General features: G+C 41.6%; 1 protein-coding gene across 2 annotated transcripts in view; it reads right to left on the bottom strand.

The window, feature by feature from the left end:
• Nucleotides 1-22,087, bottom strand: part of KANK1 (KN motif and ankyrin repeat domains 1) — a 178,239-nt gene that overhangs the window by 143,952 nt on the left and 12,200 nt on the right. The window contains exon 1 of one of the 2 annotated variants that reach the window (XM_074953290.1): nt 163-293. The exons of the other annotated variant lie outside the window; for it this stretch is intronic. The gene's annotated coding sequence lies outside the window, so the exon portion shown is untranslated. Of the gene's footprint in view, nt 1-162; nt 294-22,087 lie in introns of those variants that run through there. 2 annotated transcript variants of the gene reach the window in all.

Genomic DNA, 22,087 nt, shown 5'->3' with positions numbered 1-22,087 from the left:
AAATCCTTCCAGGACTTTCAGATAAAAGGTGCAGTGGAGCCCCTTTTTCATAAGTGTTCAGTTATTAAGAGGCAAATTGAACTGGGGTCAAAGTAACTTGACAAGTTTCTTTTTGAAGTTTCAATGACAAAGCAAATCTTTTTTGCTTAAAGCCAAGGCTACCTTATCTGCCATCACTGATGCTGCCTCTTGGTACAAAGATCTTCACAAGATGCGAATGGACTTTCAGCTTTTTGTGACTTGACGGGATGCACAGGATCAAGAACAACATGTTTGGTTTCTGACTGACCCACCTATTAAAACAAGAATAGTTGTCGGTGGGGTGGCGTAGTACAAAGTTAGAATAATTTTATTGCATACGTATTTATTACAACCTGCAGCCAGACACATGAGGTCCCATTACACAAGGTGGAAGACAACAGGGAGTTGTTTCCCCCAGTGCAGAGTGGTTATAAGAGGCTAACAAAGCAAAATGGTAATGTGACTACCTCCACACTACACCAGTGTATGTGACAAGCCTGGGCCCCCTGTGAACAGGCAGTTTCAGATGCTGGGTAGTCACTGGCTGTACGGAGATATTGTGTTAACAATATTAGTGGCAAACATGGTTTCTTTCCACAGAAATCCTCTTATTTAAATTGAGAAAACCTTTTACCTGGAAGATCTTATTACTTCATGACTTTAATTATGGTCTCTCTCAAGGCTGTGCAGCTGACGTCCTCTGCACAGCTCAGCTACATGAATTAATGCATGAGTTACTTTAGCAGCAAAGACTAATGGAGCTGGTAAAAGGGTTACACAAACTCAAGTAGGACCTTGGGTACAAGAGGCAGTTCTCAAGTTTCAGTTCATTTACTTAGAGGTTTGAGAGAGAGTGGGAAGAGACAGTTGCACCTTGTTTAGGATTAACATTGGAACATGGTTAGCAATAGTCAGCCACCTTCCTGATCCCTGTAACAATAACCGAAAAGGGCACTTAAGTTACATTTCTAGTCCAGGTAGCCACACTACTTGTATATAAAGAGGGACCACCCTTATCAGGCAACATGAACGCCCCTCTTATCGACTCAATAATATCACCAGGGGAGGGCTATGAAGACCAACCACAAAATGGTTTGCCAAATACCAGTACACCTGAATGCAAATCTCTGAAGAGTGTCAAAAAGAATGTAACCATATAATTCACCAGGCATCTGCGTCCTTGGTCACTGCCGCACCAAGAAATTTAATAAATAAATGTTATTTATGGTTAAAATAGTTAGTTTGCCTGAGGTTCAGATCCACAGAGGATCAGTTCATGAAACAGGAGGAGGATTCACAAAAGCAAAAGCTTTCAATACATGACCGTTCAAGATGGGTAGGAAATTTTATCTGTATACAATTACTGAATGGAAGTTGGTGCAAGAACATGTTGAGGAGAGGCAAATGGTACGGGTGTATGTGGATAGCCTTTTAAAACACAGCTCTTTTTTTGCAGTTTTGATGTCATAAGTTCAACTAGCTTTATATTTATGGATTAGAATATTTACTTAGACTATCCTTTGTTTTTCCTCTACCCCTGAAAAAAGTTTCCAACTTTTGGGTCAAAACAATAGATTGTACAAAGAATAAACTGCAACTAGGGTTTCATTAATTATCAGGAGGACTAACTTGGCATTTCTTTTAATACCGAAATTGAACAGACAGTCTGACAATTCACTATCCTGGAATTTGCTGCCTTAAAAAGAGGCTATAAAATACTTCACTCCTTCTATAATCTATGCATTTAAGCCTGAGATAGAGCCTTTATGGTATCTAATTGCATGCAAACATCACTTTGTTACGCGCTACATATTAAGACAATCTCACCATTGTGCTAAGCAGAATTCTTACCTGGAAATTAAGACTGAGCTTCATAGCATACTTGCTAGTTTCTCTGGAGGTAGGACGGAACCAAAACAATCAGCCTTCCAACCAGCCACTCACGCAACACTGTCACTAAGGGTAGATTTACACTGCAATCGAAGGTGTGACTGCAGCTTGGGTAGGCATACCTGCACTAAATAACAGTGTAGACCGATCTGGTGGGATATGGGCAGGCCTGTACAGTCCACACACCATCACTTCTTCACTGCTATTTCAGGGTGACAGATTGAGGGCCTTTATTTTTTTAAAATAAAATAGAGAGATCAGGTTGGGGGTGGGAGAGGAACCATAGCTCATTCTGCTCTTTCCATTTCTAGATCAGATGGCCACTCACCCACTTATGGTGGGCAACCTTCAGGCAGACTGCTGCTCTGCTGAACGTGACATGGCAGGTGAGGTAATATTTTTTTTTTAATTGGACTAACTTCTGCTGGTGAAAGAGACACGCTTCATTTGCTCCACAGACCTAAAGAAGAGCTCTGTGGGGCTCAAAGGCATGTCTCTTTCACCGACAGAAGTTAGCCCAATTAAAAAAAAAAAAATTACCTCACCTACTTTGTCTCTCTCATATCCTAAGACCAATGCAGCTAGAACACTGCAAACAGCTCTGATGAGAAGCAGTTGTTTAGTATCTGTAATACACTGGCTGCAGTCATATTGGACCATGGAAAAAGCCTCAAGACCACAAGGCAGCAGCAATAAATAGCTAGTTCATGCACTATTATTAGCCTCATAAATTCCATATTGTCCATTTATAACCTTGAATTTCAGTCAACTTTGTAAGTGGAGCAGTTTAGAGAGTCTCTTAAGTGTTAAAAAAAAAGTGCACTATAAATAAGCTTCTAGGCTGCTGAAGCTTAACTAAGGTGGAGCACATCTGTGGAGAGCTAACTGTGTGTTAAATTCATCTCTGGTGTAAATCAAGGGAAGTCAGTGGTGTTACCTCAGGGATGTATGTGACCTAATACATTTGGTCTGGGATTTTGAGAGAAAGACATTAAGAGCTTGAAAGTCAAGGGGATTTGTGTACTTAACTCCCTCAAGTTCCTTTGAAAATCCCAGCCTTCGTTTTTGCGCTCTCCCCTGTGTGTGAAATGCAAAAGGGAGCCCTACACACCATCTTCTGGACGTGGCTGAACAATAAAGTGTTGCATATGCAGTTGGTTTCATTACAATACAAATAGTGCCAAGAATAAAAAGATCACATCCTAGATGATTCATATCCAAAAGACCAGCCTCTCCAGATTCAGACCTGGAGCTTTGAAGTTTCACTTTTCCTGCAGGGCACATGAGAGTGGAACTTGGAGAGACAGACAGACCTCACCCTTCCTTCAGGACAAATGGAATTTTAAGACTTCAGATCTGCAGGACACACACCCCATTAGAACAAACTTCCTCCCTCAAGTGGTTAGCACAGGGGAAATGGGACTCACATGATCGGAGGTCAACATCTGGTTGTGGCACAGACTTGCAGGGGAGCCTTGGGCAAGTCACTCAGCCTCTGTGACTGATTTCCTATCAGTAAAATGTGGATAACGATGCTTAGCTGCCTTTGTAAAACACTGAGATCTTCAACTTTAATATGTGATGTCTGAGCGTCATCTCACCTTTTCCTCTGAGGTAGTTTTGAAGAATTATGGTAAATAAGCCTCCGAAAGACAGGTAAATTTGGGAGTGCTTCTCAGAAATTTATCCAATTTCATTTCCATTCCCCCCACTCCAAACACACACCTTCCCTTTTTTCCTCCAGCCCCCACATTGCTCTAGGAAGTGCTCAAACTTGAACCTAGGCAGAAAGAGCGGGGCTGCTCATTTGTCAAATTTTAAAGCTGCACTAATTTAGTAGTTTTTGGATTCAATAAGCTCCAGGCTGCAACATTTTGCAAAATGTTTGTCTGTTTGCTCCAGAAGGCTGGTAAGAACAAGCAAGTGGGGGCATGTATCACTGATGATGGTTATTAGTGGTGGTAATGCTGCTGCTTTGTGAAAAAAAGAACTACAATAGCTGGCTCACCAGAGGTGCTGAATCAGGGACAGTGTCTGGTTGTCAGCAGGACACCACAAATTAGGGCTGTTGGGAGGAGACCATTCTTATGCAACCCAATTTAACTCTCTCCAGGGAAACACCTTTCCTCTCAAACTTGCACACTATTCTTGCCCTGCCTCCCTTCTTTAGCTTCTCCCACCACAATCAAGGAAGCAGAGGATAGGTAGATTCTAACTACTGTATAGGCTAGGAAAGAACAGCAGTAGACACCACCATGGTTAAAATACCAGTGGTTGCCAACACCTCGATCACACTAGGACCAACATGGTTGCTATCAACAGTTTTAGGGGAAACACAAACATTATTAGTGAATGCGCCACCCAGGAGGCTACAATGGTATGCAGACATAATAGCCATCGGCAAGATCCAGTTCTAACACACTAAGCAAAGTTAGCAGCTCTAGGTTAAGTGCTACCCCCAAAAGCGAAAGTTAAAGAACTAAAACAAACAGGAAACTTCCCATAAACTGTATGGCCCGTTAAGTAGGTTTTCCTTAATGACATACAAGTATTCTAATAAAATACTTAAAGTTGCAAAAGCCCCTTTATGTACACAGTTTATAACATATGCAGGTCACATAACAATGCAATGTAAACCAGCTCTGGCTGAAGAGCTAGAGTTCCATAACAAGTGTAACCACCAGAAAGGAAGGGCACAAGAAACCCAATGTAAAGCTTTGCAATATTGCTTTATCACATCAATGGGAAGATTCAGAGTGCTTAGGGACATTCCAGATGACTTACTCGTTGTCATATTACAGAGTCACTTGTGCAGAACTTTCATATTTGCTATAGCAGTTTGTACATTATTTTCCCCAAAGAAAGAAATATTGATGTAGGAAGTTCACAACTGTATTAACAACAGGTTTCTAAGGTGTTAAAGAGCACTACCCTTTAAACAACATGATCTCAGTCACTATTTTCTGTCCATTTAGCTCTTTCTAGATGTTCTTTAAATACAAAAATACTTTCCAAGATACCAATATGGCCACCAATACAAAAAGCTATAGGATTTCATTATTTCATGAAAAGTAAAACTAAATTTACATGGCTGCTAATCCAGTTCCTCTCTAGCACACAGTACATCATTAGACCATAATGCCTGGAGCAGTAACTTGACCTGCCTGGGAAGGTGGGTGGTGCTACACAAGCTGAAACATCAGAAAGTTTATGCGTAATTAGGTTGGGTATTTGCCACATTCTTTGATCCATGAACAAAGTAGTCCAGTATGAATAGAAAAGTTACTTTGACACTCCAGACTCAAATTACATCCAAAACATCGGTTAAGAGGACTTTTATGTGATTCAATGTGAAAGAAAAGTTCTCATACCTTCAAAAAAAGTTTCATTGAACTTTTATACTTAAACTTTCCCCTGTAGTGTTGTCAGCTCAAACAGAGCCAGCATTGTGTTCCAGCAGGGATTTGCAGCCTTTCCTGCCATGACACAAAATTCAGTCACTTTGTTCTCCCGTGAATACACACGGAGACAGAAGCTTTTGCACCTAGTCATGCAGCACTGCCAAGGACAACCTGCCAGTCCACCCTTTCCTACAGCTGCTGGGCAGTGGCGAGGGCAGCTCTCTGTGGCTCTGAGCCCTTCCACACTTTTGAGAGGGCACACATGTTCTTCAGCGCACTCATGCCCAACTTCCTGTTCTGCTCCTTAATTCAGAATTCCAACTCAGAGAGGCCAAGAACACGTGAGAAAAATACCATCTTTGGGTCTTGCTGTGCTTACAGGGAACATACTGTTGAAGCACTCATGAGACAGATTGGAGGAGACACAGCACTTGCTAACAAATTCATGAGCAACCAGTTCAGACTGAGTTTCCTTAAGTTTCTGGTTATATTTATTTAACACTTTAATTCACACTTGAATATGCAACTCCTAACATTTGTCCTTACAAGGAATGAGACCTTCTAGTCCTTCTAGCAACTGAGAGAGATTGAGTAATGTGCACTAACTCAGTGGCTGAGAACTTGCAAGTGAAGTTGAAACCTATCCTGTAGGAGATACCCATGCGTGATACTCTTGGGTGGGGCTTGGGGAAGGGAAGGGAAGGAAAACTACACATCTAAAGATTTCCCACAGTAGAGGCAGACTAAATCGAGCTCCTTAGCTCCACCATTGACCTAAGGAATTGGCTGGGGATGGGGGAAATCTTTGGGTGCAGTCTTCTTTCTCTGTAACAAGTTCTCCTGTTAGTCTAACTCAGAGTTTGCTATGTCTCGCTGGGCAGAAAATCTGCGAAGCTTTACCTTGTTTATTCAACTCAAGTAAGCTGATCTTGTGATAACTAGCTAGCCTCACACCTGGGTCTGGAATTACTCAGAATCCTCTAGACTTCCCTCAGAAATGGAGGTTACTTACCTGTAACTGGAGGTTCTTCTAGATGTGTGGTCCCTACCTGTATCCCACTACCTGACCTCCAGCCCCTCTGCTGTAGATCTCTCAGATTCATGGTAAGGAAAATAACTAGAGAAACATTGATCCATACTGCCCTCTATATCCCTGCCCTCAGTTTGGAGCATGGAGGATAACAACTGCGCAGCCACGGACCAATGGACACTGCTGACTAAAAAAATCTCTGGACTCAGGCACATGAATTGATAGGAACAGGAGGCAGATGAGAGAATGCAGATGGCATGGATGTCTGTAGTACCACCATCCCTACAGCTGTATCCGCAGTAGAAGTCTGGACCAATGCATAATGTCTCGTAAAGGTGTGTATGGAGATGGCTCACAGAGATGCTGCAGAGGTTGCTTACACTCTAGCGGAATGGGCTCTCGACCCCTCTGGATGGGGTGGGGCAAAAAAGGATATGTTAGCTAACTGGTAATAAAGACTGATGCAGCCAGAGATCCCCTGAAAAAGAGAATCTCTGTGCAGACAGGGTGATAAAAAAAAAACTAGGTGTTTTTCTAACTGCTTTTGTTCTCTGTAGATAAAAGGCCAGTGCACATCTGATGTCTAGAGTGTGAAACCTTCTCTTCTAATCACAGGCATGAGGTTTTGAAAGGGGGAGGGGGGAAGTAGTAGCAGTCCTGTGCTGGAGTGCCTGATCATACAGTTGTGTTGTGTCAGCTGATACAGAAATAATCAGATGTTGACGGGCAGACAGGTTGAAATCCTCATGTGGTCTGAGAATAAGAACTGTCATGGCCAGTTGGATGTGATGAGCCCTGTTGTGATGGATCTTTTGCAGGATTCATGGTATCAGTGGGATTGGAGGAAAGGTATATCTGAGGTGGTCTGTCCAGGGTAGCATGTAAAAACAGACTGGTATTAATTAATAAGATGTTAATTGCATGATGCACCATGCATTTTCTAGGTTTTGGAAAGAGTCGATTCTTCACCAGAGACAAAAACCTTACATACCTTTTTCACTTAAGTCTGTGGGGAATTTTACTTCTCATAATTATCTGCCAAAGTTGAAAAGTCACCACACTTAAACCTTGTCTAAACTTTCCATTTAAAAAAAAAAAAAAAGAGCAACTTCCATATGATTTGAAGCTTTTTCATCCAATATTTTAGATGCATTTTTTTGTTTGGTTGGTTTTTTGTGTAGGAAGTACTTGTTTTCAAACAAGAGGCTATGGAAATTATTATAGGGAGGGGAATTCATACTACCCCACCAACTCTAGTTGTAACCCTTTAATTGCAGTTATGGGGGGGGGCAGTAGGCTTATCTCTTGCATTTATATTTCAAGTGAAGAGGTTTCTAACTACTGAGTTACTACTGGGTTTTTAATTCTAGCATGAAAACTGCTTGGTAGGAGAATAACTTGAAGGGTTTCTAAGGAAAAGTCATAGTGCAGAAGTATTTTTTGGCTTAGCTATCAAGGTTCTCTGCTTTGTTTGGAGAAGCCACGTGAGCAGCTCACCTGTGGTTAGACCTCAGGGCTTTCTACAAATATTTTGTATTCCAGTACAAGCTTAGACATGTTACATAAACATCTGCAATATCTACTAAAAATTTGAAAGGGTATCTTCAAGCCACTGTTTCAGAACCTGTTCTCTAGCAAACAGAAAGCTTTGTTAGGGGCTTCCAGTCCAATGCTGCTGCTCCCTAAACTATCTGGTGCTCTCCAGTAAACACCTATGTACTAAGGTTTGAAATATTTGATTGAACATAGCATGGATGATTCAGGATGAAGATGAGAGAGGAATGCTATCCATTTCTTTCTTGCAGATTTAACTACAAAAACAATTTCCCCATCTTTGCTTATCAGTGTTTTATCCTTGGAGAAGGGGAAATGCCAACGTAATTAATAAGCAAAGAAGACCAGTGGCGGGGGAGAGTTGTTTTACAGGTTGTATACCAGACCACTGTTGCAGGGAGGGACACTGAACTGTATTTATGCTAGTCTTTAGCGGACATAGGAACTGCTCACGTTCACAAGTGCTTATGGCTGGCTGAAGCTAAAAAGCTTTAATATACCAAAAATGTATAAAGGTCACACTTCTTGAGGGGAGTAAGAGTTAAAAAAACAAATATATCACAAACACATGAAGCTGTATCAACTGTTCTGGAATTCATTTTTCCAAAAAGTGTTAACAGCCACAGAGCAGATGTTTATTACAAAACATACTGCAAGAAAGATAGCTTAATATCAAAATATTTGCTTTACAAAGATCCCAAAACAATGAAGCTCTACCAGAGCCAGCAGGCTACCTGCTATGTTAACTGAGCAAGTAGGAGCTAATCTGGGTGAAGGCTTGTTTGCACACCCCACTCTCCCTAATGCTTCACATGGCACTAACAACATCTTTACAGTAGACTGCAAAAAAAAGTCCGCAAGTTCTCCCTAGCAAATTCAACTATTTCATTAATTTAGGTTTAGGTTTCTAGGAGGCACCCATCACCCAGTCTCTGGTGAAATACACAGAACTAAGATACTGCATACATATTCTCCACTCTTGCTCAAGACAGAGTTCTTCACAAATCATGGAAACACTATTTGCCACCTACCGTGTTCCACAAAAGCTATTTAAAGCTTTTGGTGTTATCAAGGAAAACAGCAGCAGACAGATTTGATAGGTCATAATCCGCATTTTATTCCAGCATGTAGTAATTATAAGGTTTTTAAAACAGAAGCAGGTCATACTTTAAAAATACATCATCATAAAAGTAGCAAAATAGTCTTAAAAAGTCAAATGCTTTAAAGCTCAGATTTCAAAGCTACAATATATTACTCTGTTAATCTTTTGGAAAAACCAATATAGATACCTTGCTTCAGTATGATTAATATAGAAATTCAAGCCTCTGTAGGATGACTTTCCTAAAGACATCAAGACTCAAGTGTAACACTTCTATATTGGTTTACTGCATCATCCATGCTGTCAAGGTACACCTGTAATGAAAGAAAATCTGATATTCTTACCCTATGGGCCTTCCTCAACTGCCACAAAAAAGATTTCTCTCTCTCACACACACACACAAAAGTAAAAGTAAAAGGGACTTTTTCAAGGTAGTTGAAATATTCAATCTTCTATACAGATTTGCTAAAAAATCAAGGTAGTTTATGGATCTCTTTCCCAGGCCAGGTATTTTTTTCCTGTGTTCTCAACAATAAGTTCCAGCAACTGAGTACTTGCAGGTGACCCCACAAACCAGCAAGGCTGAACTTTCAATTCCTGGTTGTCCTGCCAAGTTCAAGCACATTGGTAAGTCTGTCTCCAGCACCACTGCCTGTGTTGAACCAGCTATGAGTAGACAGGAGACTCATCTCCAAAAATGTCAGGCCAATACCTCTTGTGCTTACTGTTTTTAGTGTATAGTTTTAGATGTGTCCAGAGAGGAGGAGTTGGCCTGTACATCAGGATTCTGCTTCACAGTGCAGTTAAAAAGGAACTGGCAAGCAAGAAATGGGTCAAGTTCTGCCTTACTAAAGCCCCCATTGATGTCAGTGGGGTTAAAAGAGGGAAAAATTTGGCCCCTCGAGACTCTAGTTCCCGAGTCCTTTCCTCGAAAAGGATTCACTGTGGAACCAAGACAAAACTGAAAGAAGAATAAGACACATAATTGTAGGGAGGAGGAGGGTATCACTAAAAGGCAAGCCTAGAGAAAGGGTCTTACACAGAAAAGAGGAGTGTTACTAACTGGTATGCACAGATGGTGAATAAACAGTATTTTCTCTCAGTACAGCAACTCCTAACTGATGGAATCTGACTAGTAAGAGCTAACCTGGTGTCCAAACTTCATTTCTATAGCTCCTAGCTTCTTCAGCACAAAGGACAAGTAACAACTGTTCTTATCTTTCAGTGGGGAGATGCATACAAATCATTCTGTGTGACGAGACTGTCTTTGATGCTCCCTGGCTCCTGGGTCTGTCCTCAGAACAGACTGAAGAAAGGACACTGCAGCTTCCTTTCCCTGGTGGAAATTCTTGGGGGAGAATTAGGGATTTAAGAGAACTAAATATGAAAGCTTTAAATAAATGCCACTTAGTACAATAGTTTCACGATGGCCAATATCAGGCCATGACAAATACAGAATGATCAGATGAACATTTCCTAATCACTCCTACACTTAGTAATTTGAGAAGAAAGAAAGACAACACCAGCTAGCAGGAAGGCTGCCAATTAATTCCCTCATCTTTCCTCCTCCCCCAGAGTATTGCTAAATGTCAAGCTAGCATAGTACCAATTAATCTGGGAACAAGTGTTTGATAATATTGAAACAGAGAACCAATTTGTTCTGAAAATACCATCAAAACTGTCTTTAACCTTATTTGGAAAGACTCATTTATTTTCTGTTCTTTTTTGTGGAGCAAGACCTGGTAAGAGGGAAGTAGCAGCACTCTTTGCTAAGTTTTTTTGTTGTTGTTTTTTTAAAGAGAGAAAAAGAAGAAAAAGAAAAAGACCTAACTAGTTGCACAGAGTTATTATAGGTTAGCTTTCCAGACTGTCCAGGTCCATGTGTACATCTCACGAATCCCCTGGAGACAGAACTGTCAATGTATAAATTCCATTTCATGCACAAATTTCTTTGAAACTTTGTTCCTAAAATGAGTTACACAATGACACACAGAATCTCGGAGACCCAAGTTCTATTCCTACCCTCTCAATTGTGCACCCCAGTGAGAAAACAAAAGTCTTTGTCAATTATTTTGCAGGTACAATCAGTTAATTAACTGCATAGTTAAGCAAACAGGACTCTAGAAGTTTAGATGCCAACATAACCCATTTTAATATTAGACATTAAGGAACATGCTCGTTAGAGCAGGGACCATATTTTTCTTACATGTTTGCACAATGGGGCTAGAGCCCGTAGGCACTACTGTAATACAAACAGAAAGCTAAGAAGATTTTAAAATATAAACCAAAAGGGCTGGGGGCAAAGTTAAGAGCCATAGCAATTGTACATATCACTAGAGCCATATTTTAACTAAACTTGGAGACAGTTGCTACAGAGGCTGACAAACCTCAGCTGTAGCCTTCCTGGTTGCTCCACAAGAGTGAACGACCTCACCAATACCACAGTTTGAGCGGCACACTGGTAAATAGGGTTGGGTTGCACAGGACCCTCTTGGCTAAACTGAAGGAGGGGCTTTCTCAGCATGTGGCTCCCTTGACAGAATCAGACTGAAGGAAGACCAGACCCACAGTAAAAATCTTCACATGCATCAAAAAAGCCCACCCTTCTCCCTGTTGCCATGGCAACTTGCTGCTCCTTCCAAAGGAGCAATAAAATACCACAGGCCACTCAGTCTCCCTTCTTCCTGTTTGCACTGTTTAGGGCTATTCCTTTCCCAGCTTGTACTTACCATTAACTCCCTCCTACTTTAATGCAGGCCTCTGTTTTGCACCACAAGTAGCAGGAGGATGATTCAGCTTATTAGTGACTAGCATCTCACCTAATGGAGGCTGGATGGAGGCTCAAATGTTCTCTTCTGTGAGCCTCCATCCACCCTTAGATCCACTTCTTCCTCTCAGCAACCAGGGCTCCTGATGCCTTTCGCCTTCACCGGTGCCACTTCAATCCGGGCTTGCCCTCAGATGTGCCAGGCCCCAGAGGCATGGCAGTGTTGTGGAGGCTTATTCACCTTGCCTGAGAGAACAGTCTCACTAACTGATCAGGGCAACCTGAACGGCATCTTGTAGAAAGAGCCTTTGTCTGCCTTGAGAGATCTGGTGGGCTGTAAGGCTTGTCTACAGTTCTCCTCTACCAGGGCCTGGGGGTGAAGAAAGGAAGTCATGAGCCAAGGGGAGGCCTCTGCCTCCTATAAATGAGGGGCTCTGCCTTGATAAGACCTCTCAGGCATTGTCTGGTATGTGCAAGGTGCCTATGTCAGCACTCTTCAGCTAGGCTGCGCTCCCCGATGAGAGTCAGCATCCTACGCATTTTAAGATATAATATTCTGGGGAGCTGGGCCATCCAGCACTCAGCATCTTCCTGGCATACAGCCAGCAGGTTCAAAATGAAACTGGCTTTTATGTATTGCTGGAGGGGTTTTGGAACAGTCACATTATTCACTCTGAGTGTGCTGTGGGTGCAGTTTACTAGGCCCAGAACAGCTAGGAACTGGGCCACTGCACAGAGTCCCTCCCAACCTGATGCTGCACCTGCCTCTCAAGCCGCTATCTCCAATCTCCTCTCTCAAGACCTCTGCTTCAAAATAAGTCTCCAAGGTTAGAAGGAAGGCTACGATTTACTCACGGGTATTTTTAGTAAAAGTCATGGACCAGTCACGGGCAATATCCAAAAAGTCACGGCCTGTGACCTGTCTATGACTTTTACTAAAAATACCCCTAACTAAATCTTAGGTGCTGCTGGAGAGGGGGGTGGGGGGCCCCGCACATGTGTGGCTGTGGCCCCACCGCTGCTCCTGGACTGCTGCTCTGAGGAAACACCAGGGACCAGCTGCCTGGGGCCGCCCAAGCAGCAGCCAGTGCAGCTGGCCCCAGGGCCGCCCCAGCTGCTCGGGCAGCCCTGGGAATCAGCTGCACTGGCCACTGCGGACATCATGGATTCTGTGTCTTTCCAGGACCTCCATGGAAGACTCGCAGCCTTAGTTATAAGAGTCCCCAACTTAGCTACTTTCTCTTTTGTACACCAGTAGTTGATGCATCAGCCAAAGGAGGTTAAGTGACTACCACACCCTTGCCTTTGCCTCCTGGCTCACACTTGCTTCAACTATCCCTAGTATATACACTCCTAGTTTGGCCTGAGCTGGCCCTACACAGTTCTGGAGATAATCTGCATGTGCTCAGCCACAGAGCCATGCCCACAGGTAGAGACTTGGATTGAAAAAAATTGTACTCCCACCCCTCAAACACCCTGATTTTTTAAGTTTATTTTCACATTCTGAAATTTAGAAATTTCTAACACATTCAAGAAAATGCTGACCAGTTTCATCCATAACTCAGCCCGCTTGTGCATCCCCATTGTTCAGCATATGCATGCTCTGTGCAAATCAACAATGCCTTTCAAGGGTTCTGTGCATGCCCATCTTATACTCGCATCCTGGAATGGAGTGCTCACAAGCGGCCGTGCCCACACAAACTTTGATGGAGGATCAGGAGCTAAACTGTTTCCCCACTTGTAAAACGGGGATCACAGAACTTCCCAAGGGTGATGTAATGAAAGTTATTTACCTGCTCTTTGAGACCCTCAAGTGCAGGGGCTTTAAGAATAAAAAGCATTGCCACCAGTAGGAAACTTGGACTGGAGTTTTAAGAGTTCACTCAAGAGACGATAAATTAAATGAGATGTCATTATCCTTCTGCCAATCTGCAGGCAACTACCGATTCATCTAGTCTTACTTCAAATTACAAGCTCTGACAGTCCACTCAGACTGCTGTATAAAATTAGTCATGTAAACCAGAGCGTAATTTGAGTGAAAGCCAGAAATCACTCCCGCATCAAGAGCACTGGCAGTCCTCCTAAACATCAGACAATATTTACATTCAGGCCAAACCTGTGGTTTGGCAAAAAAGTTCATTCACCCCACCAGTGCTTTGATATTCTGACAAATCATTTCCTGATACAAAGTTTAAACATACAAGGACTATGGACACCAAGCAGCTGTCACAGTTGCATTGGGAATTGGCATTAAATTCCAGACATCTTGAGAAACAGGGTGAGGGCAGGGGAAGAGTAAGAGAAAATAGCCTATTTGCACCTACAGTCTGGCATAGTTTTACAGAACAGGAGGGTTTTACAGAACTTGTTTCTTCTCTTGGTACTGGATAGAAGTTTATTATCAGGCAGGAAAGCAGTTGCAGGACATTTTCATCAGCAGAGAATTACAGTGATAGCTTTTTAAAATAGTAGAAAAATTAAGACTTCCCCCCCCCTCTTTGTTTTGTTCTTCAAAATTCTGAAGCTACTTGTTAAAGGCCTCAAACTTAGATACAATAATGCATTTTGAGAAACTTTGCCAGTGACAGACAAGAAGCCGATTTTTGATGTCTAGGGGGAAAGGTGAAACAAAGTTAATTCTAAAGGGTGCGGCAGAACTCATAATTTGGTCATCTTTCAGTCAATAGGATCCTGAACTTACATCTCTCTCTGTAAAATACCAAAATGTTATATATATAAAAAACAAAGAGGTTTAAAAAAGTATGTAAAACAAGTTTTTAAATGTCAGAGAATGAAGAATCTGTTGAATTCATTTGTTTAAAGGAAGGGGTGGTGTTTTTTGTTTTTAATATAAAGTGTTTGCTTCCTTATCCCCATCCCACTAAAAAAATATTATGCAAGTACACCCCTTTCAACATGCTTCAGGGGTCAGCATCTCTAATCATTCACTCTTATGCTTAGATGCATTCATAGTTTAACGCGTTCACAGTACTAATGTCTATTAGCATAGTGTTTAACAATTCAGACAGATTTCTTCTAGGATGACTTCTAAAGCACAACCAGCTAAGAAATCCACAGTGGTTCTCCTCTGTGAAGAGCCCATAATTAAAAGACACAACAATTGATTGATTTAGAGTGTTGAAAGGAATATTCCACAGAAGTCAATTGTTAAACAAGTTTCCATTCTCATTCTACCTTAAAGACTTTATGTTGACCTTTGGGCAAATTCACCCAACAAGCTCTTTGTTTCTAAGATCTTTATGAAACTAAGAGTGTTTATTCACAGGCTTCAAAATAGTAAAGCATTTGTTCTCTGGATGTCCTTGAATCTCTCTCACTGCGGGCTGCAGAGAGCTAAATTCCTTACACTCCCACTGGGGATGCACTTGCTACTCTGCAGTTACTTCTAATTTAAAGTGATCTTTGGTAGCCAGCTCAACAAAAAGTGTTGCCAACTTCTGTCAGGGTCCAATTGGATCCATGTTTTAAAATAAGACACACAAGAAAAACCACACAGTGTAAAGTTCAGGTAGATTTCTTTAGCATTTCTAACATTTTCTTGAAAGCTCTCATGGGCCTGTATTGTGATGCAAATCATTTACAATTCCCAGACACTCAAAAGCCTTTAAGCTGGAATTAAAGTTGTAAATACATAAGTAACTTAGAGAGGGGGAAAAGGAGAGACTTAATAGAACACTGAAGAAAAGGGACACGTATACACACATACACACAAAAACTAGGAAATTCAAGTTTAGGGTTACACTTCACAAATAAAACCACAAGTCAGAAATTGGGAAGTATGGAAAAGGAGAGTTCAAGCAACCTATGCAGCCTTAGCATTGTCCTCAGCTCCTGGTGCACTCTCCATACAAAGCAGACATTGCCTCAACTAACATGACAACTAAAAACTCTTTTGGAATTGCCTCCAGGCGGAAGAGAACATAGAGAAGGGACATGCAACTTTAAACTACACCTGTCTTGGTTTACATAGAGCATACTTACCCTGAGTTTAAAAGGCTGTACAATTTGCAACAACTGGCACTGAAGAGGATCTAAAGGTCAAATGGTGTAAGTAATGCTGCAGCAAGAATACTTCATATATACGAACACCCTTCCTGTTAAGGTCTATGTCCTTCACAGAGATCTAGTGAGACTAAATTACAAGAGACATTGGGGAATATTTTCTCCATTTCACAGATAAGGAAATGGAGCCAAAGAGGCCAAAGTGACCTGCCCAAAGTCAGGCATGTCACAAGTAAGGAAACCTGGCAGCCATGTTTTCGTGTATATCACAGATGACACCATAGACAACAATGAAGTTATACATCTCTAAGTACGAGGAGATAAATTCCAGATCTCTCATCTCCCAAGCTCTACCTTAATCACAAGGCCATCCTTCCTCTCCCCAGAGAGAGGAAACTGCTGTCTTGTCAAGGGAGGGTAAACAGGAGGCTAGTTTCCTATCAAGCTACTAGCACGTATGTAGTAGATTGGTACAGACACAGCGTGGCTCATAGTGCAGAAGTTGAAGCTGTATGGTGTTAAGGTATCTGGATAGTCTAACTAGGGTCGGATGGCAGATAGGGATAGGGATTCTGCTTTTTCATAATTTCTGAAATTTGGAAGGTTTTGAAAGATGACTTTAGTGAAGAAAAAAAAAAAGTTGAGCTAATGCCACTTTTGTTTATTTATGTACGAGCAAGGCCTGAAAGCTTCCTCCAACATACCACCTGAAAAATGAAATCCTGCTTGTTTTCAAATTCAGGCCCATCTATCCTGGAAAGCTAGGATATCTACACTAAGAGTTAGTGAAATGACAACCTCACAGGAATTGAGGGTTGGGGTTTTTTTGACGGACCATTTAACAAGGGTTTTAAAACCTATTTAACTTCAACAGCCAATTAATAATAGGAATAAAGGAAGTTAGTGTTAAAGATTCAGAACACCCTAATCCCTTCAATCAAGATGGTGCTCACACTAAACACGATTGAGACCACTAAGACAGAGAGGGAGAGGTGATAGATAGGATGGTGTACTCAGAAGCTTATCAGTAAGTGGGACCAGGTGGAACGCCATTTGACCTGTGTCTTTGGCAGGTTTTTAAAAAGCTACTGCACCCATCATGGGTGGACACGAAACTGCCAGTTAATATTTCAAATTTCTGTTTTCTCAATTTCAGCAAAACCCGTCTCCCTTTAGCAAGAGCTGGGATGTTGTGCAGTTAAGTCTTCACATGTGAGCTTGCTGCCTTAATTATTTTCAGCTGAATCCAGGTTCAGATGTTGCTTTGCAAACTGAAAACTCTCCTAGTGAGTAAAAGAATTCTTAAGGCAGCAATAGGATTAGAAAGGCGGCTGGTCACATGTGAGGCTTTATTTCGATTAGACCCCAACTTTGGCTGAAAGGAGACTGAACAGATTTTGCTGAAGTTAAGGCAACAGAAGTTTTGAGTATTGGAGCATCAATCCAAATTAAATATTTTTAAACTCGGGGGGAGGGGAAGGGAAGGGGAAATTATTCATTTTCTGAGCAAACTGACCCAAAAAAAAACCCCCCACACTTTTTTCAGTTGAGGGCATGAAGGAAGAGTGGATTACGTTCCAGTAGGACTCATGTTTGTATGTCCAATCACACAACACCAGAGTCTGAACTTCCACCACCCACACTCTGAGGGCTTAATATAATAGGCCCCTGTACTTAACGGCTTGGAGGCTGTTTTTTAAATCTATTTAAGACAAAAAATAAAACAAGACTACACACCCCTCCACCCCACACGCCTTCTGCCTCTGACCTGTAAGAAGTCACGCTAACCAAACATTAGGCGCCTATGCCCAGACACAAGAGCCTATGGTGGGATTTTCAGAAGCATCTAAATGACTTTGGAGCACAAGTCCCACCGACTTCAAACAGCAAACCCTACTGGAATGTAGTCTGGTCCAAGCACTTCAGCTTTCCTGACTTGTGGAAGTGCAACATATCAGAAGGTGATACCGATTCCAATTACAACCTGGGCTATTTGCTTATCAGTTTAGTGTTTTGGCTTGCGTTGTTCTCACAGCAAGGATGCTAATGAAGACCTGGACTTATTTTTAGTACAAGTGAGCGTGCTAAGTGTGAAACTTCTTATTAGAGAAGATCTATGTAAAAATTTGAAATTCTACTAGAAACTGGGAAACAAATGAGAGAAGCAAATACAAAACATCCATTCTACCAAATTAAGGCTATAAAATAGGAAGTAAAGAACTTGAAACCTGTAAATAAAACACTGATTTCAATTTTTTAAAAGTTATTTTTAATCATGGTCTTTATCCCTCTTGACACTAAGTATCTTGGATAGAGGATTATTTTAGATAATTTAAGAAGAATGCTTAAAAGCAATTTAAGAAGTTGTGGGGTGCTTTCTACAGAGCATCTTCATAAGCACTCAATACTGTTTTGACAGGCAAGGCTATAGATGCCTAAATAATTCTCCCATACTAGAGAACTAGAATCTACCTACCACTCCCTTTAGTACTGCTTCAGTGTTAATGCTAACACAAGGAGAAATATGTCTGGTGTCCCATTAACGTGGAACATAACTATGGTGTGCCAATTGTATGAAGTCGTAGTAAATACAAAACTACTCCCCAATTATTCACTTCTTACCCAGATGGTTGCAGAGAGGTTATCATTTTCTGCAACTTGCTCAATAAACACCACTCCAGGACCATTGTAATGTAAAGTGACAGCTTGATGTAAAGAAATGAGTTGTTTGGAGGAGGGGGAAAATATCTATAGTCATTAGAAAGTTCACAATTTTTTTTTTCAACTAATAGTTGGAGGACACCAGGGCTCAGTGTAAATAATCCTCGGCCTCTTCCATTATTTCTGTTCTAACATATTGCTTTGTATTGTATTCTCTCTGACTCCCCTCCCCCAGAAGCCTCTAGCGCCTTCACTTCAAAAGCAGCAACAGCTGCCAGGCTGTCACTCTTCCTCCCCTTCAGCTCACTAGGATTTTGTAAGCTACTTCAGTCTACCACCGACTTCACATGAAGCAGAGACAAGGCAGGCGTTTAGAACTGCCTCACAGGAAGACCCACATGCACCTAACATTTGCTCCTCATAAGACAAGGGAGCATCTTGGATTTCCCTTTCTTTGCCCATTTGTCACAGCTTAGGCACCAAGAGTTTTACTGTTCGGCTCCTGCTGTCCTTTCAGTCTCCAGCTAACAGAGAGCACTTACATTTGAAGGTAATTAAAGATATTTTTCTGTTTTCATACAAAAAAGGATTCTCTACACCAAATGGAGTCTGTGCAGTCACCAGCTTCTCAAGGGGGGGGGGGGGGGAGACAGGACGACAATCCTGGAAATAAAAGGAAAAAGAGAACTGCTCTCAAATAAATTCCTCTCATTCCTAGGATGTTGTGGTCTCAGGAGGCTTGATCCTGCACTATTCTAGCCAATAGGAGTCATTGAATGAGACCATAATCAAGTCCTGTGTCCACCAGCGGGTGATCACGGCTGTGTACTGCAGGACTATGGCTGTTTCTGTCATTCCCTAACCCAGACAGTCTGTGGGGCACAGATTGCTCGTGATCACTTATTTCTACAACTTCATGATAAAAATCAATCCCAGTGCGTACACACAGATTGCGTTTGGTTTTTAAGTTTCTCCGCTGTTGCTAGAACGGAGAGGGCTGCAGGGAGCCACCTGGAGGGTTTGTATTGCCTTGCCGGAACATGATGGGGACAGCGGGGGAGTATCTCCACTTGGGACACGTTAGAGTGCTCTACAATTCACACCCCTGCTGGTCTGGACTGTGGTGCCATGTTAGGATAAAGTATTGTGGGGGTTTTGTGGGCATGTAAAATGACTCTCTCTAATATTTCAGTAATAATTAGCTATAGTCAACACTAGGACCATTTCTGGTGTGGGGGGGAGGGTGGACCATGGCTGGGTTTCGATGGTGGGGTGGCCAGTGGCTGATTTTTTCTGTATCTCTGAGGTGGCAACCCTAGCAGCCACGGGTGTTTCAAGCAGAGCCACCGATCCAACATGGAACTAAAAATGCCAGGGGCTGCCAAAGTCTGGGCTATACTAGCACTCCCACCATTGCTACCGCTGCGGGAAGTGAACCAATGGTGGGACACTTCAAGAGAAATAAGCTCATGGCAGACAAGAAATATTTATGAAAGACAGACACCACCAGCCTTCAACTGAAGGCTGAAAAAGTTTCCACTCCAAAACTTGGTCCATATTAGGTCCTTTTAAAAATCAGAGAAGAGAAACACTAGCCAACTGTGGTGTACTGATGACACCATGACAACAAAAAATATAGGTTGCTGAGTTTTATAGTAATCATATTATCACTATTATAAAATACATAAGGATTTTAGCTCCTCTTATCTGACTTCAGAGACAATCCTATGGCCTCGTTACAGGAAGTCCCAAACCTTGTCTACACGAGGAAGGTTACTAGCTGGACCCATTACCCGCTGAACATGGTTTAACTACAAGTATAGACCAGGCTCCCACGAATCAGCCACTAACTTAAGCTGGCATAGGACTGGCATACTTCCAAAGCAGCCTGCTACCTTGTGTTGCTCACTATAAAAATCACAAGTTCAAAAGGAAAAGTGCAGTGATTAGTTCCAGACCAGTATCTTGGAGGAATGGAAATTCAAGAAAAGGAGGTGAAGGAAGATTTTTTTTTTTAAGCCAAAGATTAGCTTGGGTGAAAGACAGTTACGTTTATTTACTGAACAAATGGGAATTTCAAAAGTGCTCAGCAGTAGCCCAATTTGTCTCCCACTGAAGTCAATACACCCCGACATATAAAAATCCCACTACCATTAGCATGTTTCTATGTCTTGGACTCTTAAAAATCAGAGTCAGCAAGTTTCCAAGAATTTCTATGGAAGCTCAAAGCTATCCCAGTGCTTCCAGGGGACTTAGTTATGACCAACTGAAAAGGCCTGGAGTTAAGAATGAAAACCCCTTCTCAACCTTGCTACCTAGGAATTATAATTCCTAAACATTCGGAAGTACCCGTCTTTATTAACATCCCACCACTGAATGGTTTGGCATGCCTCAGAGATAACTGCTATTCCACTCTACTTCCCAGGAAGAAGTCCAGTTTGCAAACAGTTTCTGGAAAAATAAATGCTACTCGGCAGATGAATAAGAAGCTGGAGAATGCAAAGTTGTCTTAGAAGTTCTATTGGGGGCAGAGAGGAGGAATTTGAAAAAAAATTTAAAATTTTATTAATAATAAATCAGTGTGAAGTGTCTAATGATTAGAGCCGGACTAATAATGAAAAACAGAAGTTAAAATGTATTCAAGATTTTGTTAATTACTCCAGCCATTTTTGTACTATTGTGGCTTCCTTTCTGCATACATTCGTGTAATTGTGTTGTGCTACCAAAAACCAAAAGCTAAGTCTGTTCAGAAGTTCATCCTCTTAAAATTATATTCACTGCCTGTGAATACTGGCACCAGAAACCCAACTACAAAGCAAGCTCATCCTAAGGGAAGCCAGAGTAGGTACACCACACACTTGTGCACATACCCTGCATGCAACTATGCGACAAGTCAAAACAAAGCAGCAGCTCAAATTTCAGAATTAAGATATCAAACCCGAACAAAAAACTCCTGAGGCTATAAATTTCAAAATGACCAATCTTTGTTTATTTGGGGATAATCTGAACTCAGAAAGATAGCAGATTCCAGTCAATGAGTCATTATCAGTTATTCACTCTGCTCAAACAATGCACTAAGCTTTACCTCAGCACGCAATCTCTTTTCAGAGTAGAAAATAAGTTAAATTAAGCACCTTCTTTCTCAACAGATCTTCTGCTTGTGTCTACTCTGTCATATCTGTTTAGGGAAGAGCAAACCTCTATTCCAGATTGGCGCTGCAGAGCAAACACAGCTGTGTGAAGCGTGAGGTGCATTGTATCCTGGTTTACAAGTCAACTGATGTTTTCTTTCCAGGGACACTGAAGAGAATGAGATGGAACAGAGTGCAGAATATCAGGACTGGTAATGAGGCACAAATGAGAAAGAACATAGTGTGGACTTCAGAATCCCAGTTGAGTTTTTAGAGTTGGGAGACAGCAATACAGACCTACCAAACCTCTTCACTTCAGTTTCATTAAAAACACCCACAAAACCACACAAACCTGGAAATAATTGAGACACAAAATGGAATTTCACAATTCCATTATTTTTAACTGTAACTGAGTCCATGTTCTTATTGTCAGACCATCCAGATACGCGTTTCATTGTCCTTTAATATTTTCATATTATATTTGAGAACATTTTATTTAAAAAGCTCCCA

This window comes from Natator depressus, chromosome 5 (genome assembly GCF_965152275.1).
Source record: "Natator depressus isolate rNatDep1 chromosome 5, rNatDep2.hap1, whole genome shotgun sequence".
NCBI lineage: Eukaryota > Metazoa > Chordata > Testudines > Cheloniidae > Natator > Natator depressus.
The sequence above is the reverse complement of the archived record's forward strand: the minus strand, read 5'-3'. Positions and strand labels throughout refer to the sequence as shown.